This window comes from Epinephelus fuscoguttatus, linkage group LG12 (genome assembly GCF_011397635.1).
Source record: "Epinephelus fuscoguttatus linkage group LG12, E.fuscoguttatus.final_Chr_v1".
NCBI lineage: Eukaryota > Metazoa > Chordata > Actinopteri > Perciformes > Serranidae > Epinephelus > Epinephelus fuscoguttatus.
Genome location: NC_064763.1, coordinates 17,687,764 through 17,693,839, shown reverse-complemented (window position 1 = coordinate 17,693,839; position 6,076 = coordinate 17,687,764).

The following is a 6,076-nucleotide window of genomic DNA, read 5'->3' as shown; positions in this document are numbered from 1 at the left end:
GAGAACTTGGAACCTTGGGAACATAGCACCATGGGAACAAAACACCCTAGCAGCGTAGGACGGTGGGAATATAGCACCTTGGAAACATAGCACGCTGGGAACATAGGACCTTGGGAACATAGCACCCTTGGAACACAGAACCTTCGGAACATAGCTCCCTGGGAACATAGCATCCTGAGAACAAAGCACCTTAGCAACATAGAACCCTGAGAATATTGCTTCCTGGGAACATAAGACCTTGGGCACATAGCACCCTGGGAATGTGGGACCTTGGGAACATAACCTAACCCTAACCCTGGGAACAAAGCACCTTAACAACATAGGACTGGAAACATAACATTCTGAGAACAAAACACCCTAGCAACATAGGACCCTGTAAACATAGCACCCTTGCAACATAGGACCCCGGGAATATAGGAACTTGGGAACATAGGACCCTGGGAACAAAGCACCAATTGTGGGAACATAGCAGCCTGGAACATAGTACCCTCGGAACATGGGTCCCTGAGAACAAAGCGCCCTGGAACATAGGACCCTGGGAACACAGTACCCTCAGAACATGGGTCCCTGAGAACAAAGCACACTGGAACATACCACCCTGGAATATAGGACCCTGGGAAAATAACAACCTGGGAACATAGGACTCTTGGAACATAGAACCCTGGAAACATGGGACCCTGGGAACATGGTGCCCTGGAAACATGGCACCCTGGAAACATACCATCCTGGAGCAAAATCCAGGGAGTCCTAAATGACCTTGCAGTTCGAGGTGTCCTGTCAACAGTTTTATAGACATCTCTTTTTTAATGGTAGTCAATGGAGAAAATGGGTTTTGTGCTCTAGGGGATTTTTCGCTGTAATACAAGAGGCCACTGGGTAAAATCGAACACGAGGCTGAGCTGCTTACCTGGGGGTCTTGTGGCTACCCATACTGTAGAAGGAATTAATTCTCTTAGTGGGAAATGTTTTTAAAGATTAAAAACATAAAAGATTGCATAATAAAACCATAATTTATATTTTAAGAACAACAATGTGTCAAGTTGAAATGTAAAAGGGGTCATTTGTAATAATGAACCCCCAGAGAATTATCACCTGAACCTGAAGCTCCTCTCGGCTTTACAGAGCCTTAAATTGAGTTTCAAATTCAGCTGTCGGGCTGCAACTTTACTGTTGTGGTTCACTCTCACACTTAGCTTCAATTTCAGCTGCAGCAGACAGTAGAGAGACACAGTTAGAGACGAACTGGTGAGCATAGTGGAGCATTTAGCAGCTAAAGAGGCAGATATTTCCCTCAGGTGTTGGAACAGGCTCGTCAGGCTTCATTCACTGGGTTAAAACAAGTACAATTTGATTTTTTTTCTAAGTAAGTAGCTTCTAATATTCATGTTGTAGTAAGGTCCTAAATTGCAAATTCTTTTGAGCAAAACAGTCAGTTTGGAAAGCAAAGAACATAAAATCAAATTGTGGCATTTTTTTTTATGTTGTCTCAATGAAGAACTCTCCATATATTTAGCATACAATTTATCCAACAGCCAGGTGTTTGGTATTAGGACGTGACAGTTGGAGTATTTACTGTGGCTTTGACGCACATCCATTACCAACACGTGTTTGTATTTCTGTCCTAAATATAAAAAATAAAAATACCCCCATCTTTAACTACCATAGCTCAAATTCTGAAACTAGATGCTGAAACCGTCACAAGCACACGTGTTCTTCTCCGACGAAAAGGAATTTTACTGACTCAGAGTTTTTCAGATTTCTGACTTAGTTTTCATTCTTACAGTGTAATAATAATAATAATATTAAAAATTTTATTTGACTTTTTCCTGCAGAATAATGTCCTCTTCTTACGTGTTAAACAACAAACAGTGTCCGAGCTGAAGGAAGCAGGTTAACAGATAGGAGGACCAGAATGCAGACTGCTTTGCAGATTGATAGAGTTCAGGGCTTTATTAATCAAATAAAAGGGTACAAGAGTGAATGGGCATGGGTCAAAACCAGGAAGGCTCCTAACTGAATGAAATGACTCATGGTGATAGCCATGATAAGAGCTAGTTGAATTCTTAAAATGCCAAAGAAAGGAGCCTCCATTCCTTTAACTTGTTTATCATAGGGTACGCTCGAACCATTGTTTATGAAAGGAAAGGGGATAATGAAGTCCTACAGTACCTTGATGCAGCAACGTTTAAAGTGACACACAATTCAGCCATTAGCAAAACATGTTTTCCTAACATCTTATCTTGCATAAATTTAACAATTAATTGCAAACAATCATACTAATTGAGATTCATGTCTATAAATATGAGTAGAAAGGTAGGTGAGCATGAGCAACCATTCTCAATGTAACGGCTGGTAGTCTATGTTCGTTTTTATAATTTCAATTCCAACCAGTATCTAAGATGGGCTGTAAGATATTTTTTTTCTTTTAAATATTATAGTTTCACCATGCCGGACAAACTTCAGTAACATCAGTCATCGTATATCTACTGTATGTAGCCAAAGTGAAGTCAGATTGTCATAGCATGGTGGTTATTTACGTCTTTTATTTAAGTCTTTATGAACTCTCCCTCACATCTTTCCATGACGTTTTCCATCATGGTCAAAGAAAAGATATAGCATATATGTTTTTTTTTCTGTTTGACTGCAGTACATGGATCAGGCAGAGGGTCAGGCAGATACACGTCCAGGTTAAAGTTCAGCTTCAGGTTACAGAAGCTTTAAAGCCAAAGCACATGGTAAGAAAGCAGCAGCTTTAATGAACTTTAAGGAGTGTCAATGCTGTAAACTGCAGGCCTGATGAGGAGAAGTGGAAACAGGTGAGAGAGTAAGTGGGGGAAGTCAGGTAACTGCAGGGCTGATGAGGAGAATTGGGAACAGGTATGCAGGTAGAGGAGGAATTCAGATGATTGGGACAGAGAGCCAGGCCAGGCAAAACAACCAAGAGACTATAGTCCTCATAATGAACAAGTTAAATTATGTCCAACTGTTTTTCAATGGTGCAGTCAATGTTTAGCAGATGAAGAGGTTTTTTTTTTTTTTTTACAGGAGCCAAATACATATGAGCCACCACTGTCGTCACAGTTAATGTTTGAGTGAAATGAAACCAGAAAATTCAATGAAAACAAAGGAAAACTCCACATTTATTGCATTTTTACTGCACGTGCTGTATTTACCTGTATTAACACTAGGTACATTTTAATAGCTGTACCTGGTTCAATGCCAGTGGTAGAATGTAACTAAGTACATAGAATTTTGAGGCACTTGTACTTTCCATGTTATGCTGTTTTACACTTCTACTTCACAACATCTCAGAGGCATATATTGTACTTTAACTGCACTACATGTATCTGACAGCTGTATTTACCATGTAAAGTTAACATGTAAAACATCATATCAGTGTATAAAATAGTATGCATTCCTGTAAATTAAGCACATAACAATATATTAAGTTGTTAAAATTAACTCCATGTATATAACACACCCTATTAACAAAAGAGAGCACATTACACCTGTCCTAGGCATCACTGCACTGGCTTCGTCTACAATTTAGAATTAGTTTTAAAATTTTATTACCCACCTTTAAAGCACAACTTGGACTAGCTCCAGAGAACATAATGGATCTTTTAACACCCTATGAGCCTGAACGTGCTCTGAGATAATCTTGTCGGCTACCTCTCGCTGTTCCCAGGACAAATTCTGTAAGTAGAGGGGCTCAGGCTTTTGCTGTCAGGACTCCCAAACTCTGGCGTGCACTGTTGACATTATGATCATTCTATATATATGTGCATGTGTGCATGGTTATATAATGTACATTCAGACCTGATGAAGATCCCTCTGGGATCGAAACGTTGTTTGCTTTGTGGCATGGAGTAAGTGTGCAGGCTTTACCTCTTTTTCATTCATGTTTTTGTGCCAGCCTTGCACCTAAGTGATGTGCGTATAACTACCCTCTTGCACCCTATAATGTACATACCCATTTGTGTGGATGCATACACATTTAATTTTGCATTTCACTTTTAATACTTTAAGTACATTTCATGCTAATAGCTTCTAAAGTATGATTTTGAATGATTTTACTTGTAAATAGGGTATTTTTACAATGTGGTATTATGAGTAACAGATCAGAGTAGGTCTTCCACCATTATCCATTGTTTCCACTGGATAGTTCAAGTGGTTCATATTGTAGTTATAGTGTGTAACCACTTGGGGGCGTTGCTGTTGAATTTTGTGTTTTCTCTCCAAGCTGCAGACAGTGAGGTCAATTTTTCTTGACAGAGACAAAGTGACTGCTCCTGGTTAGCAATATTTCCATGCATGTGATTCATTACAGACATGCAGTCACGGTGAAGAGGAGAGGAGGTGACGGATTTCATTTAGCGGAGAGCACACACACACACACACACACACACACACACACACACACACACGCAGCACTTTGTAATGAAGAGTATGCCAGTTGTATCGACAGACAGATGTGAAAGCTCTCAGCTGTGATTAGAATTCAGTCTATCAGACACACACAAACAAGCGGACGTACAGAACAGCCTTGATATTTAGTGGGCTGTGAGTCTGTCACTCTTAAAATGACCTATTTTTTTTGTTTACCTGACAATGACCTTTGGTTGTCTGTCAGACATTGTTACATCACTGCAAACCTTTTGAGTCAGGCTAACATAGTGTTTGCCTTTGACACCAGAGATTGCCATTGCATTTAGTCTCCTACCAACAGTCAACATTGGCTTCCTTTAACCATGACCATGATGTTTCTCTAATTGCAAGTTAGGATCATCTTGGCTAAATCATCTATAGCTGTTCTGAAACAGGTCTTTTTTTTGTCTTCCAGGTTTTCTTCCAGGGTCGTAAGTAAAAACATCCTCTACCCAGTTGACCACCAACATTCTTAGACATTGGTACTTGGTTGAATTTAGGTTGTGATGTCTGGTGACCAAAATTCAATGTCAGGACAACATCTAATGCCAACGTCAATTTGACATAGAACACTGTCAACCGATGACGTTTATATTTGTTGGTTTTAAGTTGTGTTGTTGAGTGACTGAAATAAAACATCTTCCAAATGTGTCATGCCAACATCATCTTGACGTTTTTTGTCTGTGTGTGCAGGTGTGGGCATGGTCTCCCTCTGTGATTTCCCTGGCTCCTGGCTCTGCTCATCACATGCACCCGTATGCTATCAGCTCATCAAGCACACCTGCCTCTCATCAGTTCATCCACATGCCGCATTTCTATCCCTGCTCTTCAATCACCACCAGATTGTGGTTCAACTTTTTGTGGTAGCTAGCTACGCATCACTGTTGACTAAGTTTATTCTTGTAACTTGGCATCTTTGTGTTTTTGTGCCATTGACCTGTGTTTTCCGGTGCTCCAGGATCACCATTCACCTGTCTGCGAGCTTCACCTGCTCTCCACACAATTCCCTTCACCTTCATTCCTCCACATGGACCCCCAGACTCCCACACACACTCTCCCGCACCTGTGATCACATCAACCCAGTGCTTCATAACCTCTGGCTCCCCATCCCCCAGCGTATCCACTTCAAACTTCTCATCATCACTTTCAAAGCCCTCCATGACCTGGCTCCCCCCTACTTGTCTGAGCTCCTCCACCGGCACACCCCCTCCTACACAAGTTTTGAGGGAGCGTGCCATTACCATGCTGACTGCAGGGTTGTCCACTAGTGGTGTTGCCCATAAACTGAATGTTCATGTCACTACCATAACCCATCTCCAATGTTGTTGCCATTAATTTGGCGGTACATCCAACCGGCCTCACTACCACAAACCACGTTTATTCACACCAGCTTAGGACCTCCACATCCAGCATCCTCACCTGCAAGATCTTCTGGTACCAGTCACCCAAACAGCTGATGCAACAATTCATGCACAACTGAAGAATTTTTGCACAAACTGTCAAAAGCCATCTCAGGGAAGCTCGTCTGCTGACTTGTGCAGTTGTGAGACTGGTTGGATGTACTGCCAAATTCATTGAAATGGCATTGGAGACAGCTTATGGTAGTGAAATGAGCATTCAGTTCAAAGGCAACAGCTCCGGCGAACAT